The sequence below is a fragment of the Sus scrofa genome, chromosome 3 (genome assembly GCF_054392235.1).
Source record: "Sus scrofa isolate SSC_HxYL_T2T_F1_AM1 chromosome 3, Sscrofa_HxYL_maternal_Yorkshire_Landrace_v2.0, whole genome shotgun sequence".
In the NCBI taxonomy this organism is placed as follows: Eukaryota; Metazoa; Chordata; class Mammalia; order Artiodactyla; family Suidae; genus Sus; species Sus scrofa.
Genome location: NC_139385.1, coordinates 11,050,794 through 11,070,022, shown reverse-complemented (window position 1 = coordinate 11,070,022; position 19,229 = coordinate 11,050,794). Strand labels below are relative to the sequence as shown.

General features: G+C 40.4%; 1 protein-coding gene across 2 annotated transcripts in view; it reads right to left on the bottom strand.

Moving 5' to 3' along the window:
* TMEM270 (transmembrane protein 270) overlaps nucleotides 1-19,229 on the bottom strand; it is a 147,174-nt gene that overhangs the window by 50,251 nt on the left and 77,694 nt on the right. The window contains exon 2 of one of the 2 annotated variants that reach the window (XR_014840265.1): nucleotides 12,470-12,581. The exons of the other annotated variant lie outside the window; for it this stretch is intronic. The gene's annotated coding sequence lies outside the window, so the exon portion shown is untranslated. The remainder of the gene's footprint in view (nucleotides 1-12,469; nucleotides 12,582-19,229) is intronic. 2 annotated transcript variants of the gene reach the window in all.

Below are 19,229 nucleotides of genomic sequence, written 5' to 3'. Positions count from 1 at the left end.
CAGCCACTGGGAATTCCAGCATCTTTGGCAAAAGGTCACAAATTCCTCCTCTATTGTTGACATCAACACACGAATACTGCAGGCCCTCCATGACCAATGTTCTAGCTTTTCCATTACCCACAGGCTGTCTGCTACACCCCCACCCACGCCACCACCTCCCCCCCCTTCCCCGTCCCCCGGCGCGCCCACTTCTGGCCTCTGCCAGGACCCTGGCAAGGGGCTGGCCTGGAAGAGGTTGGCCGGGGTGCCGGCCAGGCTCCCCTGCGTGCTGCCTGGGCAGTGGGCCTTGCCAGGTGTCAGACTCAATTTCCCAACTCTTCTTGCTCAGAGAACCAAACATCTTGTCCCTCCACCCAAGCTGGGTCCTCCCAGGCCGCCTCCTTGGCAGCAAGAAGACCCCTGGGGTGGGAGTCAGACTCACCAGGCAGGCAGGGGAGGGGACAGAAAGCAGAAAGGTCATTCATATAATTTGTCACCCACCTCTCAGCGGGCCACTGGCAAAAGGAAAGGCAACGCTACAGATGAAGTGGCTCGGGAGGAGGCACCTACAGGCAAAGTGGCTGGTGGTGGCGGGAGGAACACTACACCAGGGAGTCCCGAGACCTGGCTTTAAGCCCTTGACTCACCCTTTCCCTGCGCCCCACTGGTAAACAAGGTGGGTGAGTGAAAGAACTCTGGAGGTCCATTCCACCTTCCATGAGTCACCAAAGTGCCCTCCCTCGGCCAACTCCACATCCCTTGCACAACTTTGCACTTACTGGTTTTTTTTTTAAACAACAGCTTTATTGTGATATAATTCACGTACTATACAATTCACCCATTTGAAGTGTACACTCAATGGTTTTTAGCATATTCAGAGCTGTACCATCAACTCCACAGTCAATTTTAGAACATTTCCTCATCCCCAAAAGAAACCTGTTTGCTATCAACCCCTACTCCCAAATCGTCCGGCCTCCCCCGCCCCCACCCAGCCCTAGGCAGCTACTTACCTACTTTCTGTCTCAATAGACTTGCCTACCCTGGACATCTCATGCAATCATTGCTTCTTTAAAGAAGCAGGGCACTGGGCAAACCGGATCTGCCTGCTGTCCCCAACCAGCTCCTCTCCAGGACCCATGCTGCCCAGGATCCGGGCTCCAGGCTGCCAGGGCTTTGGGCTAGTGACTCTCCCTGCCCTCTTCAATCAGTGACGCCCTCTCAGTGACTGCTGTCCTCTTCCTCCCCTGACACCCACCAGCTGAACCCCTCTCCCACAGTCCACTGTGACATCCCCACTTCTCACTGCCCCTTGGGACTGTTCTAAAGCGAAAATTCAATTAAGTCACCCTGGAAGTGTAACACCTTTCTACAGGTCCCTGTTACCCTCAGGGTTCAGTCTAGAACTTCTACTCCAAGAGTTACAGTCTGGATTCCCCCAAATGCAGTGCCCAGGTGAGGCATGAATTTGGAAGAGGATTCCAAGAGACAGGAGTGAGGAAAAGAGAAAGTACGCAAATCACCTAAGGATACTCTCTCAAGGTCTGCTGTAGGCAAGCAGGGGATCAACTCCACGGGAACCTCCAGGGCTTGTACAGAATGCTACCCAACTGCTCTGTCCGAGTGACAAAAGATGGGCATTTTCTCCTTGGCTGAGGGTTGCTTCTAGGGTAATTAACCTCCACCCGCACATCCAGAATGGCGCTTGCTGTCAGGCACACTCTGAGAAAGATGTCATGATCGAGGCTGTTGCAGGACTCCGCTCAGATCCCCTTTGTTGGCTGTGCACCTATACAACTGAGCTGTGAACATGGACTCACAGCTCCTGGCTCACAGCTGTCCCTTCCCCAGAGAATGGACTCTCAGCTGATGGGAGCTATTAGCCTGGAAGTCAAGCAGTCGACAGTCAATGACCAGCTGAAATGGGGGCCTTCTTGCCTCTAGGAAGTGAAAATGGTGGTGCAATTTATGCTCCAGAGCCTTCCCTGTAGATCAGGCCCCAAACACACTTTTCCTAAGGCCACATCCTGCCTCCCTCCCTCAGGAAATCATTGCATCTAATTCTAATAACAGACTCAGCCTCTATTTCTGGGGAACCCAGAAGGAAAACATGGCCCATAACCAAGAAAAAAAATCAATGGACTAGATCCAAAAATGACAAAGATAATCAAATGAGCTGACAAAACTTTTAAAAAGCTACTATAAATGTATTCAATATTTTAAAAGAAAAAATGAATGTAATGAAGAGAGACAGAGAGAAGACATAAAAGAGAACCAATGGAACTGCTAGAGCCGAGAATATGTCTGAAATGAAAATTTCATTGGATGAGCTTTGATGCAGATTAGAGGGGGGAAAAGATTTTTTTTAAGTTTAATAGATACTTGGAAACAACATTAATTCATTTATTACTGAAGAACCAGAGGGTTAGGAAATAAGAGCTGAAATTCTTTCAAATTTCGAATTTGATGTAAAACATAAACTGTAACATCCAAGAAACTCAAACAATCCCAAGGAGGAAAAATACAAAGAAAGCCACACCAAAGCACATCATAATCAAGTTGCTTAAAACCAATGATAAAGAGAAAATCTTAAAAGCAACTGGGGTGGGGGGGCATTCCCGTCGTGGCTCAGTGGTTAACGAACCCAACTAGTATCCATGAGGACATGGGTTCGATCCCTGGCCTTGCTCAGTGGGTTAAGGATCTGGCATTGCTGTGAGCTGTGGTGTAGGTCGCAGACGCAGCTCAGATCCTGCATTGCTGTGGCTGTGGCGTAGGCCAGTAGCTACAGCTCCAATAAGATCCCTAGGCTTGGAACTTCCATGTGCATAGGAGCGGCCCTAAAAAGACCAAAGACCAAAAAAAAGGGAGACAACCAGAGGGAGATATGATATATTATGCAGAGGAAATAAAGATAAGACTAACTGCTGACTTCTTACTGGAAGCAATGAAAAGTAGAGAACAATAAAATGGCATCTTTAGGTTCCTGACAGACTCAACCCAGAATTCTTTATTTGATGAAAAGAGACTTTCAAAAATGAAGATGAAAAATAAAGGAATTTTGGAATTAAAGGTAAGAAAATCCACTGCCAGTTTACCTTACAGTAGAAAAATATTTTTAAAGTTTTTCAGGCTTAAGGAAAAAGATACCACATGTAAATATGACATACAAGACAACAAAGAGCACCAGAAATGGTAAATATGTGGACTTAGTAGAAAATACATTTTTTCTCACTTTTATTTCCTTAAAAGATAACTGACTTTTGGAGTTCTCACCATGGCTCGGCGGTTAGCAAACCCAACTAGCATCCATGAGGATGCAGGTTCAATTCCTGGCCTCGCTCCGTGGGTTTAGGATCCGGCATTTCTGTGAGCTGTGGTATAGGTCACAAACATGGCTTAGAGCCAGTGTTGCTGTGGCTGTGGCATAGGCTGGTGGCCATAGCTCCGATTGGACCCCTCACCTGGGAACCTCCATATGCTGTGGGTGCAGCCCTAAACAAACAAACAAACAAACAAACAAACAAACAAAAACACCAAAGGAAAAAAGATAACTGATTTTTTTGTGTGTCTTTGTTGTTGTTGTTGCTATTTCTTGGGCCGCTCCCGCGGCATATGGAGGTTCCCAGGCTAGGGGTCCAATCGGAGCTGTAATCTCTGGCCTACGCCAGAGCCACAGCAACTCGGGATCCGAGCCGCGTCTGCGACCTACACCACAGCTCACGGCAACGCTGGATCGTTAACCCACTGAGCAAGGCCAGGGACCGAACCCTCAACCTCATGGTTCCTAGTCGGATTCGTTAACCACTGCGCCACGACGGGAACTCCCAAGATAACTGATTTTTAAGGAAAAAATAACACTGTATTGTGGGGTCTATAACCTACAAAGAAGTAAAATGAAGGACTACAATAGCACAAAGGATGGAAAGCGGGAGTGGAAGTATTGTTGTAAAGTTTTTATATTATTCACGAAGTGTTAAATATACTTTAAAAGTAGAATATGATAAACTACAAATCCAAAGTGTAACTCTAGAGCAATATCACACACACACACACACACACACACACACACGGGGGCGGGGGAAGAGAGAGAAACTAGCTAATAGACTAGTAGTTTAACAGTTTAGTTTTCAATGGTTTAAAAATGATAACAATGTAAGGCAAAACCAAAAGAAACAAACAAACAAACATACAAATGTCAGTCCAAAGTAAGGAAGGGAAAGAAGCAAAAATGAAAAAAGCTGAGGGAACAAAGAGAAAAAAAGAAACAAGATGGTAAAGATAAACTCAAACATATAACTCTGTATTTAGCTACAAAGAGGAACAGACACTGGATTTGCCCTCCCATTTTAACAAGTAGAAAACCAAATAAAAGATATGACACAGAAGCTGTCCAACATGGACAAGAAGCAACACTGAATTGCAACCCCTAAGAGAAGGGAAACAAGGTGAATTCTAATATCTGGAAATTTTCTTAGGTATTAAGAAATCAACATACTTCTAAAAAATAACCCATAGGTGAAACAAAACAAAAAACCACATGGGAAATTATAAAGTATTTTGAACTAAATGGAAATGAAAGCACTGTATCAACACTTGTGGGAAGTAGCTCTAAAAGCAGTGCTTAGAGGAAAATCTACAGTTTTCATTGCTATACACAAAGTGAAAAGCATATAATCAATCTTCTACTTTAAAAAGCTATGAAATGAAGCAGCAAAATAAACCTGAGATATAAAATGTGTGTAATAAAGAGTATAAATCAATGAAACAGAAAGTAGACTAACAATAAAGAAAACTGTGATACAAAAAGCAGTTGATTTGAAAAGTTCAAATTATTAAAGAATTTCTTATCTATTGCTATATAACAATATTACCCCAAACACAGGGGCTTTTAAGTGGCATACACTAATTTTCTCATAGTTCTTGTGGATTACGAGTACAGGCAGAGATTAACTGGGTCTTTAGCTTTAGGGCTGCAATCAAGCTGTCTCATCTGAGACTCAGTTGGGGAAGAGGTCACTTTCAATTTACATGGTTATCGATAGAATTCAGTTCCTAACAGGATGCTGAGCTAACAGCCTCAGTCCCTGGCTGGCTGTCAGCTGGAGGCCACCCTCGGCCCCTTGGAGATAAGGCCCTTTCCAAATAGCAGCTTGCAATGTGGCAGCTTAATTCCTCAAAGCCATGGGGGAGGAGGGATCTCCTAGTAATGTGGACTATTATCTCATATAAAACAACTATATATACATAATCATGCACATTCCTTTACCTTTGCTATATTCTACTTATTAGAAGCAAGTCACAGGTCATATCCATACTTATGGGGAGAAGATCACCCAAGGGAAAGAATACCAGGAGGTGGGGACCATAGATAGGGCTGTCTAAGTCTCTTGTCACAACTATTAAAACTCAGACTAGATCCCTTAAACAAAAAACAGTATACCACATGATCAATGTAAAGAAAGAAGGGCATAACTAAACTTTATATATGCATTAAACAGATAAAAAGGGGATATTATGAGCAATATCATGCCAATATATTCAATAAATTCAAGAGGAATGGACAAATTCCCTAAAGACACAAATTATCAAGACTGGTACAAGAGATAAAAGCTAAAAGGGCAAATTATAGCTGAGTAAAGAAATAAAGATGAAAGGAACATAAATAAAATAGAAAAACAATAGAGAAAATGAATGAAACCAGGAGTTGTTTCTTTGAAAAGATCAACAAAATTCACAAATCTTTAACTAGATTGAATGAGAAAAAGAAAGAACAAAGTCTCTGGGAGTTCCTGTCGTGGCTCAGCGGTTCAAGAACCCGACTAACATCCATGAGGACGCAGGTTTGATCCCTGGCCTCACTCAGTGGATTAAGGATCCGACGGTGCCGTGAGCCATGGTGTACGTCGCAGACGCAGCTCAGATCCCTCATTGCTGTGGCTCTGGCGTAGGCCAGCGGCTACAACTCTGATTCCACCTCTAGCCTGGGAACCTCTGTATGTCATGGGTGCGGCCCTAAAAAGACCAAAAAAAGAAAAAAAAAGAAAAGAAAAAAGAAAGAGCAAAGTCTCAAATTACTAAAATTGAGAATGGACCTTACTATTAACCTTACAGAAGTAGAAAAGACTATTCAGTAATACTATGAACAACTGCATACCACAAAGTAGATAACCTAGAATAAACGGACAAATTCCTAGAAAGGTTCAAATTACTAAAATGGACTCAAAAAGAAACTGGTAGTTCCCTAGTGGCTTAGCAATTAAGGACTCAGCACTGCTACTGCCGTGGCCCATCAAAGGGTTGCAGATCCTAAACCACTTTGTGGGCTCCATCGGGAAGCCCACCCTTGATGCCCTTGGGACACCTCACCTGCAGACCCCCTCAACTGGCCCAAGTGTACCTCCAAAGCTCTACACATACAACTATGGCCGGTTCCCTGCACATGCCCGCACGGACACTGAGTATGAATCTTTGCAGACAACTTGCAAGCACATACAGAGCGCTGGCCTGACTCTAGGACTGAGGGGAAGCACGCAAACTTGAGCACTTTCAGGGTACAACCCTGGGAAAAACAAACACAACCCTCAGTTTCCAGCCTGTATTTTAAAGAATCAATACAAGAATTCCCCTCTAAGGGAACAAGACATGTGGAAAAGGTCCGAGAGAGCCTCAGAATTCCTAACTGGGCTGACTGGTTAAAGTATTTTTCCCAAAGCCAGTCAGTAAAGACTGGAGAAGGTGATTGCTTTTTTGAATGCGAAGACAGTGCAAGACATTCAAGAACACAAAAAAATCAAGGTGACATGTCAGCCACCAAAAGAATACAATCATTTTTTAGTAAATGAACCCTCAAAATATGAAGATTTATGAATTGCCTGGCAAATAACTCAAAATCATCATTTTAAAGAAGCTGAGTGAGCTACAAGAGAACACAGCTTTCTCAATGGCATAGAGGGCATTTATGAAAAACCCACTGCTAACATCATAACTGTGAATGACTGAAAGCTTCCCCTCTAAGATCAAGAATAGGACAAAGATGTCATCAGGACAATTAGGCAAGAAAGAGAAATAAGAACATCTAGGTTGGAAAGGATGACGTATAACTGTCTCTATGTGCAGATGACAGGATCTTATTCATAGAAAATCCTAAGGAATACACACGTACACACTTAGTATTAGAACTAATAAACAAATTCAGCAAGGTTGTAGAATACAAGAGAAATATTCAAAAATCAATTGAATTTATATATCCTGGAAGTGAACAATTCAAAAATGAATGTAATGAAACAATTCCTCTCACAATACATAAAAATTAACTAAAAGAATAGACCTAAATGCAAGAGCTAAAACTATAAAACTCTTAGAAGAAAATGTTGCAAATCTTTGTGACTTTGCACTAAGCAATGGCTTCTTAGATAAGATGTGAAAAGCACAAGCAACAAGAGAAAGAAGTAAATCATATTTCATCAAAATTTTAAGCATCTGTATTTCAAAGCACTATTAAAAAAGTGAAAAAACAACCCAAAAAATGTGAGAAAATATTTACAAAGCACATAGCTGATAAGGCACTATCAGCTATATATACATCTAGAATATATAAAGAACTCTTAAATCAACAATAAAAAGATAAATAACCCATTCTTTAAATTGGAAAAGGATTTTAATAGACATTTCCCAAGAGAAGATATACATAAAAATGGCCAAGAAGCACATGAAAAAAAGCTCAACATCATTAGTCACTGAGAAAAGGAAAATCAAAACCACACCATGATGTATCAAAACCACTATAATAGCTATAATAAAAAGAAAGACAATAAAAAGTGTTGACAAGAATGTGGAGAAATTGGAACTTTCATACATAGCTGGCAGAAACAGAAAATGGTGCAGCCACTTTGGAAAACAGTTTGGCAGTATCTTAAGAAGTTAAACATAGAGTTGCCAAAGGAGCAATTCTACTCTCATGTATATACCCAAGAGGACTGAAAACATATGTTCACACAAAAATGCACACCCTAATGTTCATAGCATTACATTATCCATAGCGGCCCCAAATCAGAATCAACCTTCACATCTATCACTGACGAATGGATAAATATAAAGTGGTATACCCACATAATGGAATGATATTCAACTATAAAAATGAACAAAGTATTTAACATGCTACAATATAGATGAACTTTGAAAATATTATGCTAAGGGAAAGAAGCCAGTCACAAAAGGTCATATGTTATAAGATTTCATTTACATTAAATGTCCAGGATAAGCAAATCTACAGAGCCAGAAAGTGGTTTGCCAGGAGCTAGGAGGAGGGGGACAATGAATGTCTGCTAATGGGGATAGGGTTATTCGGGGGGGGGGTGGATAAAAATGTTTATGAAACTGGAAGATGGTTGTACAACTTTGTGAACACACTAAAAAAACTGAATTGTTCATTTTAAAAAGTGAATTTTATGGTATGTGATTTATACCTCAGTACAAAAGAAAACAGAAAAATGTGAATGAGTCTATATCTACTAAAATTTATATTTTAGAGTTAAAACTTTCCAACAAGGAAAAATTCCAGGCCCAGATGGCTTCACTGGTAAATTCTAGCAAGCAATTAAGAATGAGGTAATACCAACCTCACAAAAACTTTTAGAGAACATAGAAGAGAATACTTCCCAACTAATTTTATGAGGCCAGTGTTACTCTGAGACAAAAACATTACAAGGGGGAAAAAACCCTAACAAATGTAGACAGGGACACAGCAAACCATGGCCTAGGGGCCAAAACCAGCCTGCAATCTGTTTATGTAAATAATGTTTTATGAAAACACAGCCACACCCATTAATTTATGTATTGTCTATTGCTGCTTTCATGCTACAGTGGCAGAGTTGAGTAGTTGTGACACAGATTATATAGTCTGCAAAGCCTCAAATATTTACTACTGGACTCTTCACAGAAAAAGTTTGCTGATTCCGTGTTATGGACCAAGAGTTCTCATGAATAAAGATAAAAAAATCCATTAGAAACATTAAAAAATCAACTAAGAAACATATAAAACAGACAAAACATCAAGCCAAGTGGAATTTATCCCAGAAATACAATGTTAGTTTACAAAAAAAAAGTCAATGTAATACAACATATTAATGAATAAAAGTTAAAAATGACATAGTCTTCTCAACAGTGGCAGAAAAAAGCATTCAATAAAATCCAACATCCATTCATGTTGAAAAAAAAAAACCAAAACTTTTAGGGAAAGTTTCCCACCCAGCATGTAAGAAGTTTGGAAGGCATCACTCCATCTTATTAATAAGTAAAAGGCTGAACAAACTGAAATAGCAACAATTCTTCTCAGATCTATCAGTGAAGCTAGGTCACAGGTATAACGGCTCTCCCCCCAAACTGCAGAGACAGGCAGGTGAATGCAGAGAATCACAGCTTACCCGAGCAGAAACTAATGGGAACCAAATACCGGGATAGGGGAACCTGAACTGCAACTGACAAATTGCTGAAGGATCAGGGTGGACAAGTCTGATAAATAAAAACTCCAAGGGATTCAGTCACAGAATGACCCTCCACACTTTCGGTGAGTTTTACCTCCTGAAGCTCTACCAAGTTCTCAGGATGAATATCAGAGAAAAATCCCCTAGTGCTTCTGGCAGGGGGAGAAGAAAACAAACCATTATGAAATATACCAGAGCATTCTGTTCTTCTTAACAAAGCCTGCACTCAGGAGCAATTCTCTAGCCAGAGCCTTACTTACAGGGGTTTTATCAGAGCCTAACTGACTTGGGGGAAAGGAAATACTCAACTCCAGCCCACTCAAGCCATCCTGTCCCACCTAAGTGGGGGAGAACAACTGATAAGCACTTGTGAAGTTCCTAGTTCAAGAGCATCGGTTCACTCAAAGACTAAGATCTAATCTGGATTGCTCCCCCAACCCCACCTTACCACTGTATCACTAAAGGGCTGTTTACAGCCATTCCTTTTACCCAGTACATCATGTTTAGCTATCAAGGAAAAAACTACAAAGCATATTAAAACACAAAAATACTCAGTCTGAAGAGACAGACAGAGCAAGCATCAGACCCCGCCTCAGATATGACAAGGATGCTGGAATTATCAAACCAGAAATTTAAAACAACTATGATCAATATACTAAAGGTTCTAAGGGATAAAAAAGACAGGATTAAAAAAAACAGATGGGCAATGTAAGCAGAGATATGGAAATTTTAAGAAAGAACCAAAAAAAAAAAAAATGCCAGAGATCAAAAGCACTGTTACTTTAAATATTTAAAGTATTTAGAGGAAATCTAGAATAACCAATGTAGAATTCTAGGTTGAGAGTATTCTTCAAAAGTGAATGAGAAATAGACTTCCTCAAACAAAAATTGAGAGAATTTGTTTCCAGTAGACCTGCCTTGCAAAAAATGTTTTAAGAATTCTCTAGAGAGAAGGAAAATGATAAAGAACAAAAACTCACTTCTAAATAAAGAAAAGAAATGCACTAGAGAAGGAATAAGTGAAGTTTACATAAAAACATTTTTCTTATTCTTAATTGATCTAACAGATAATAGCTTGTTCAAATGAATATCAACAATGTATTTATTCGATTAAATACATACACATATATGTATATTTATGTTTAAGTGAAATGAATGATGACAACAATACAAGGTATAGGAGAGGAAAATTAGGATTATTTTGTTATTACAAGGTTTTTGCACTACCTGTGAAGTGGTATAGTGCTATTTGAAAGTGAACTTGGATTGGTTGTAAATATATATTGCAAACTCAAGGGCAACCACTAAAAAAAGAAGTATAACTGATTTTCTAAGAAAGGAGAGAATATGGAATAACAAAAGTGTTCAATTAAAACCACAAAGGGCAGGGAGTTCCCTGGTGGCCTAGCAGTTAAGCACTAGGTGTTGTCACTGCTGTGGCTCAGATTCAATCCAGCAGGCAGAAAATCAATAAGGACATGGCTGAACTCAACAACACCATCAATCAACCGGATGTAACTGACATCTATAGACTACTTCACCCAACAACAGCAGAATATACATTCTTCTCAAGCTCATGTGGCACATTCAGCAAGATGGACCACATTTGGGTCCATAAAATACACCTTAACAAATTTAAAAGAACAGAAAATGTATGATGTCTGCTATCAGACCACAGTGGAATTAAACTGGAAATCAATAACAGAAAGATGGAAAATCCCCAAACACTTTTTGAGATTAAGCAATACACTTCTAAATAACAAATAGATCAAAGAAGAAATCTTAACAGAAAATTTAAAATATTTTGAAAAACGAAAATTAAAACAACTTATCAAAATGTGTGGGATGCAGCAAAAGCAGTGCTAAGAGGGAAATTTATAGCTTTTAATATGTTAAAAGAAAAGAAAAGAAGATCTAAAATCAATCATCTAAGCTTCCATTTGAGAAAACTAGAAAAAGAAGAGCAAATTAAATTCAAAGCTGGCAGAAGAAAAGATATAATAACAATAAGAGTAGAGGAGCTCCCTTTATGGCTCAGCAGGTTAAGAAGTGGCTGTGAGGATGGGGGTTCAATCCCTGGCCTTGCTCAGTGGGTTAAGGATTTGACGTTGCTGCAAGCTGCATCACAGTTCACAGATGTTACTTGGATCTGGTGCTGCTGTCACCATGGTATAGGCCTGCAGCTCTGATTCATCCCCCTAGCCCAGGGAACTTCCATATACCACAGGTGCAACAGTCAAAAGAAAAAAAGGAATAAGAGTAGAAATCAATGAAATTGAAAACAGAAAATCAATAGGGAAAGTCAATGAAACAAAAAACTGGTTCTTTAAAAAGAGCAATAAAATTCACAAGATTCTAACTTGGCTAACTAAGAAGAGAGAGGGACTCAAATTACTAACATCAGAAATTAAATAGGAGAGAGCTCTATAGATCCCATGGACTTTTTAAAAAGGATAGTAAAGGAATATTATGAACTCTATACCCACAAATTTGATAACCTAGATGAAATGGATCAATTCCTTGAAAGACACAACCTGGAAAATTCACACAAGAAGAAACAGACAATTTGAATAGGCCTGTTAAATTAAAGAAATTTAATCAATAATTAATAACCTTCCAAAACAGACAGCTCCAGACCCAGATGAGTTCAGTGGTCATTTCTAACTATGAATTCAATTTCTTCAATCGATATGGAGCTATTCAGGTTAACTATTTAATCATTTCAGAAGTTTGCTGTTATTGAGGAATTGGTCCCATGGGCTCCACTGGGATGTCTCATACCCCTACCGCAGAGTTGCGTGGGGCTGTGGTGTGAGAGACTAGAGGAAAAAAAGAAGAAGAAAATTCCTCTCCTCTCCCTGAGCATTAGGAGGTCCCTTTCCTGCTCCTCCAGTGGGAACTAGGTTTCCCCTGGACTCCCCACTGTGTATGCCAACACCACTTCTCGGTTTCAGGCTGTGTTGTGCTCAGGCTGGAGAATACTGTAGGAAAAAAATTGGTAGACTCACCGCTGGTTTAGTGGTGCTCCAAATTCTTGTCTTCTTTTCCAATGTTCCTACTAATATTGACTTTTCAGAGTCCTCAGATAGCTGTTCCATGTATTCTGTCCAGGTTTTACAGCTGTATTCAGTGGGAGAGACAGGGTGGAGTGCACTTACTCCATTTTACCCAGAACTAGAGCCTAAAGATTTCTTTAGACATACGAAATTGAAAGAATTAATCACCAGCAGATCTTCACTTCAAAAAACGTTAAAGGAAGTCTTCCAGACAGGAGAAAAATGCTACCAGATGGAAATATGGATGGACATAAAGGGATGGAGAGCATCAGAAATGGTAAGTGTGTGGATAAATATAAAAAAGTATTTTTCTTATTTTTTAAATCTTTTCAAAAGGAACTTGACTACCTAAAGTAAAAATAATAACAATGTATTGTGGAGTGCATAACATGGAGAAGCAAAATATATGACAATAAAAGCACAAATGGGAAGGAGGGAAAATAGAAGTAAAAGGTTGTAAGGTTTTTATACTGTATTTTAAGTGGTATAATGTTATTTGAGAGTAGACTAATAAATTAAAGTTGTACAAAGACACCATAAAACAATCACTAAAACAATAAAAAACTAAGAGTTATACCTAAGAAACTAATAAATGAGATGAAATAAAATTATAAAAAGTATTCAATTAATTCAAAATAAAGCCAAAAAAGAAGGAACAGGGAACAAAGAACAGATGGGTCGAACAGAAAACAAACATGAGGATGGCAGATTTAAAGCCAATCATATCAGTGATTATATAAAATGTGAACGGTTTACAGTATGGGTAGCAAACTATGGTCTGTAGACTAAAGCCTGCCTACACCATACTCTTACATGGCCCTCAAGCTAACAATGGTTTGTACACTTAAAGTGTTAAAAAGGAAGAAGATGGCCAATAATAACATTTAAAAATGCTCAACATCACTAATTATTAGAGAAATGCAAATCAAAACAACAAGGAGGTACCACCTCACACCAGTCAGGGTGGCCATCGCTAACAAGTCAACAAACAACAAAGGCTGGAGAGGATGTGGAGAAAAGGGAACCCTCCTATACTGTTGGGAATGTAAATTGGTACAACCACTATGGAAAACAGTATGGAGGTACCTCAGAAAACCAAAAATAGAACTACCAGATGACCCAGCAATCCCACTCTTGGGCATATATCCAGACAAAACTTTCCTTGAAAAAGACACATGCACCCACATGTTCACTGCAGCACTATTCACAATAGCCAAGACATGGAAACAAGCTAAATGTCCATCGACAGATGACTGGATTAAGAAGATGTGGTACATATACACAATGGAATACTACTCGGCCATAAAAAAAGAATGAAATAATGCCATCTGCAGCAACATGGGTGGAACCAGAGACTCTCATACTAAGTGATATGAGTCAGAAAGAGAAAGACAAATATCATATATCATTATATCTGGAATCTAACATATGGCACAAATGAACCTTTCCACAGAAAGGAAACTCAAGGACTGGAAGAACAGACTTGTAGTTGTTGCCAAGGAAGAGTGGAAGGGAGTGGGAGGGACTGGGAGCCTGGGGTTAACAGATGCAAACTATTGCATTTGGAGTGGAAAAGCAATGAGATTCTGCTGTATAGCACAGGGAACTATATCTAGTCACATGTGATGGAGGATAATGTGAGGTGTGTGTGTGTGTGTGTGTGAGAGAGAGAGAGAGAGAGAGACTGGGTCACTTTACTATACAGTATAAATTGACAGAACACTGTAAATCAACTATAATGGAAAAAATAAAAATCACTTAAAAATTAATGGCACTATCGTATCTGGCATGTATCTTCTATTTAGTGGTAAAACAGCAAAAAAAAATCCATAAATTTATTAAAAAGAAAAAAAGGAGGAATTCCCCTTGTGGCGCAGTGGAAACGAATCTGACTAGGAACCATGAGGTGGCGGGTTCGATCCCTGGCCTCGCCATGGGTTAAGGCTTCAGCGTTGCCGTGAGCTGTGGTGTAGGTCACAGATGCGGCTCTGATCTGGAGTTGCTGTGGCTGTGGCGTAGGCTGGCAGCTGTGGCTCTGATTAGACTCCTCGCCTGGGAACCTCCATATACCGTTGGTGCAGCACTAAAAAGACAAAAAGACAAAAAAAAGAGAAAAGAAAAAAAAAAGGAAGCAAAGGAGTATACAGCAAAGACCATATGCGGCCCACAAAGCCTAAATTATGTACTACCTGTCCTTTACAGAAAACATTCTTCAATTGTGGTCTAAATGCCTCAATTAAAAGTTAAAAGGCAGAGATTGTCAAACTGGATAAGAGCAAGACCCAACTATGCTGCCTAAATAAACCAAAATAGTAAAAGAATGGAAAAAATTTATATATATGTGATAATGGAAAATGTGTATATATATTGGTCTCTGTCCTTAGTTCCTGGCACAGAACTCCTAAAACCCTTGTAATTTCACAAATGACAAGAGTACTAGAAGTATCTCTTTAAAAATATTTAGCCTTTGGGAGTTCCCATTGTGGCACAGCAGAAACAATCTGACTAGGAACTCTGAGGTTGCAGGTTCGATCCCTGGCCTCGATCAGTGGGTTAAGGATCCAGTGTTGCTGTGAGCTGTGGTGTAGGTCGCAGACACGGCTTGGATCCTGCGTTGCTATGGTTGTGGTGTAGGCCGGCAGCTGTAGCTCCAATTAGACCCCTAGCCTGGGAACCTCCATATGCCGCAGGTGCGGCCCTAAAAAAGAAGACAAAAAAAATGTTTAGCCTTTGGCCCCAGTTCCTGACACAGGCCCCTGAAACCACTGGAATTTCCCGTGTGATAGCAGTGTCTTTTGTCCTAATGAGGTGACTCCTGGATGGGAGCTGATCACCAGAAAGCCCAGGCCATGATTAGAAGTTTAGAATTTTCAGCATGCCCTCCTTCTCCAGAGAGTTAATAACTGGAAATGGAGTTAATAACTGATCACGCCTACCTAATGAAGCCTCCATAAAAACCCCAACAGTGTAGCATCCAGAGAGCTTCTGAACTGGTGAACACAGGGAGGGGCTGGGAGTGGTTCACCTGCGGTGTGCATGGAAGCTCCTCACTCCTTCCCACATATCTTGCTCTACTCATCTCTCCCATCTCTGTGTCCATCTCTTTTATCATATCATTTTATAATAAACTAATGAACACTATTTTCTTGAGTTCTGCAAGCAGCTCTAGCAAATTAATTGAACCCAAGGAGGGAGCCATGGAACCTCAGATCTGAGTCAATTGATCAGAAGCACAGGTGGCACCAGAATTTGCAACTGGCATCTGAGGGGGGGTAAGGGGGAACAGTCTTGTAGGACTGATCCCTTTGTTTGTGGGATCTGACTCTATGTCCAGGTAGACCAGTTTAAACTGTAGGATATCCAGCTAGCGTCATGAAAAATTGCTTGATGGGGAAAACTCCCCATGTATCTCTTGTTAAAAGTGTTGAGTATGTTAGTATTATGAGAGCAAATGGAAGGACTAAAATTTTTTTCCTTTACTGTCTCCTACCCTGGTCTCAAAGGCAGCCTCAAACTCAGAACTACATACAGGATGCAGACAGAAAGAGCTCTACTTGTGGTCCAAGGAGTAGTAGAGGAGATGCCTACAGATCAGAGGATGGAGAAATTCTAAGATTTCCCACCCTACCCTCCATTTTCTCCTGGCCCATCTTCTAGGCAATACCATAGTGACAGTGGGGAAGTGGGCAGACATCACATTCTCTGCACAAGAGGAATCGTCTCTATGGCAAGAGACTGTGGTTCCAAGAGTGTTGGGGCCATCTCTGTTGCTTCATCTCCTTGCCATTCAACACTGAAGGAAGACATCATCATGAGCGGTGCGCGACAGAGCAGAGAAACTAAAGCCCAGCTTTTGTTTTTCGGGGTTTTTTTGTTTTTTTGGTTTTTTTTGTCTTTTTAGAGCCATACCTGTGGTACATGGAGGTTCCCAGGCTAGGGGTCCAATTGGAGTTGTAGCTGCTGGCCTACACCACAGCCACAGCAATGCGGGATCTGAGCTGAATCTGAGACCTACACCACAGCTCATGGCAATGCAGGATCCTTAACACTGAGCAAGGCCAGGGGTCGAACCCATGTCCTCATGGATGCTACTCAGGTTTGCTAATAACCGCTAAGCCACGACGGGAACTCCAAGCCCAGCCTTCTAATCAGAGGACTAGGAAGAGGGGTTTTGGGGAGCTGGAAATTATCAGTGAGATAGCTGAGAAAAAGGAACTCAAGGAGTTTCTGCTGAGGCACAATGGGATCGGAGGCATCTCTGGAGCATTGGGATGTAGGTTCAGTCCTCCGTCTGGTACAGTGGGTTAAGGATCCAGCACTGTTGTAGCTATTGCATGGGTCACAACTGTGGCTCAGATCTGATCCCTGGCCTGGGAACCTCCACATGCAGCAGGGTGGCCAAAAAAAATTTTTTTTTAATAATTTCAAGAAAACAATTTGGTAGAGTTGCATGTATGAACTTCCACACTCACCTTTTAGCTCTGGGTGTGTGGAACTGGCCCTAAACCACATAGACTTTGAGGAATGAACTATGGCACAGACCACTGCCATGGTCTGAGGCTGGCCACTATGCTGTGCACACCTAGGATGTCTCTGAATAGCCCTGTCACCTCTTTGGAAAAAGAACTGTCATTGCAACCACAGCCCACAGAGTATATTTTAAATGTGAAGGCATCTAACAACAGAACTTCAAATATATGAAGCAAAACTGACAGAACTAAAAGCAAAATAAACAAATATACAATTGCTCCTCTTTCACTAATGGAGAGAATCAACATAAAATCAGCAAGGACATGGAAGAACTGAACAACACCATCAACTAAAATTGATACAACTCTATCCACAATGAAATTATTTAGGAAATTATTAATTCTTATTAATGAAATTATTAATTATTTTTGAGAGCACATAAGAGTGTTCACAAAAATAGACCATAACCTCAATCAGAAAATAAGCCTTAATAACTGCTTTTAAGTTACAACCATATCAACATGTTCCTAGATAAAAGAATTTAACTAGAAGTCAATAATATAAATCAAAGTGGAAAATATTCAAATAGCTGGAAATTTAACAACATACTTCTTCTTCTTTTTTTTTAATGGCCACACCCATGGCATATGGAAGTTCCCAGCCCAGGGTAGGGTCAAATCAGAGCTGCAGTTGCAGGCCCATGCCACAGACACAGCAATGCCAGATCCAAGCTCCATCTGCGACCTATGCTGCAGCTTGTGGTAATGCTGGATCCTTAACCCACTGAGTAAATTAAGGCCAGGGTTGAACCCACATGCTCTTGGATAAAAGTTGGATTCTTAACCTGCTGAGCCACAACAGGAACTCCCCATACTTCTTCTTCTTCTTTTTTTTTTTTTTTTTTTTTTTGGTCTTTTTGTCTTTGTTGTTGCTATTTCTTGGGCTGCTCCCTCGGCATATGGAGGTTCCCAGGCCAGGGGTCGAATTGGAGCTGTGGCCACCAGCCTACGCCAGAACTACAGCAACGTGGGATCCGAGCCGCGTCTGCAACCTACACCACAGCTCACGGCAACGCCGGATCGTTAACCCACTGAGCAAGGGCTGGGACCGAACCCGCAACCTCATGGTTCCTAGTCGGATTCGTTAACCACTGCGCCACAACAGGAACTCCACCCCATACTTCTAAATAAGCCAGTGTGAACAAGAAAATCCCAAAGGAAATTAGAAAATATCTTAATTTGAATAAAAACAAAAATACGACATATCAAAACTTATAGGATGCAGACACAGTACTATTAAAGGGAAATTTATAGCATTAAATAATGATATATTAAATGAGCATTATATTAGAAAATAAAAAAGGTCTCCAATCAATAACCTAAGCTTTCACTTTAATAAATACTAAGAAGAGCAAAATAAATTGAAAGCAAGCTGAAAGAAGGAAAAAACAAAGATGGGAGCAGAAATCAGTGAAATTACAACTGAAAACAGGAGTTCCTGTTATGGTTCAGTGGGTTACAAACCCAACTAGTATCCATGAGGATACCAGTTTGATCCCTGGCCTTGCTCAGTGGGTTAAGGATCTGGTGTTGCCGTGCGCTGTGGTGTATGTCACAGATGCAGCTCAGATCCCACATTGCTGTGGCTGTGGCATAGGCCAGAAGTTGCAGCTCCAATTCAACCCTTTGCCTGGGACCTTCCATATGCCACAGGTGCAGTCCTGAAAAGCAAAAACAAAAACAACCTCCCCCCCCAAATAACAAAGAAATGATTAAGCCAAAAGCCAGTTCTTAGAAAAGATGTATTTAAAAATTCTTAGACTTCTAGCCAAATAACGAGAAAGAGAGAGAGAGCACACACGCAAGAAAAAGGAAAGGAAAGAAAAAAGAAAGAAGAATTGGATTGGACCAACTTCTACAACCACAAACTACCAAAATTCACCCAAGGTAAAACAGATAACCTAAATAATCCCATGCTATTAAAGAAACTGAATTTTTACTTCAAACCTTCTAAAGAAAAAACCTTCAGGCCCAAATAATTTCTCTCAAGAATTTTACCAAAGATTTAGAGAAGAAAAATACTAATTCTGCACAATCTCTTCCAAAAACAAGAAGAAGAATGATTACTCCCAAAACTGTGGTATATGATGTCATTACTTTTATACCTAAAAGTATAAAAGTATACGAATACTTTTCATATATAGAAGTATTCAGGGAGTTCCCATCGTGGCGCAGTGGTTAAC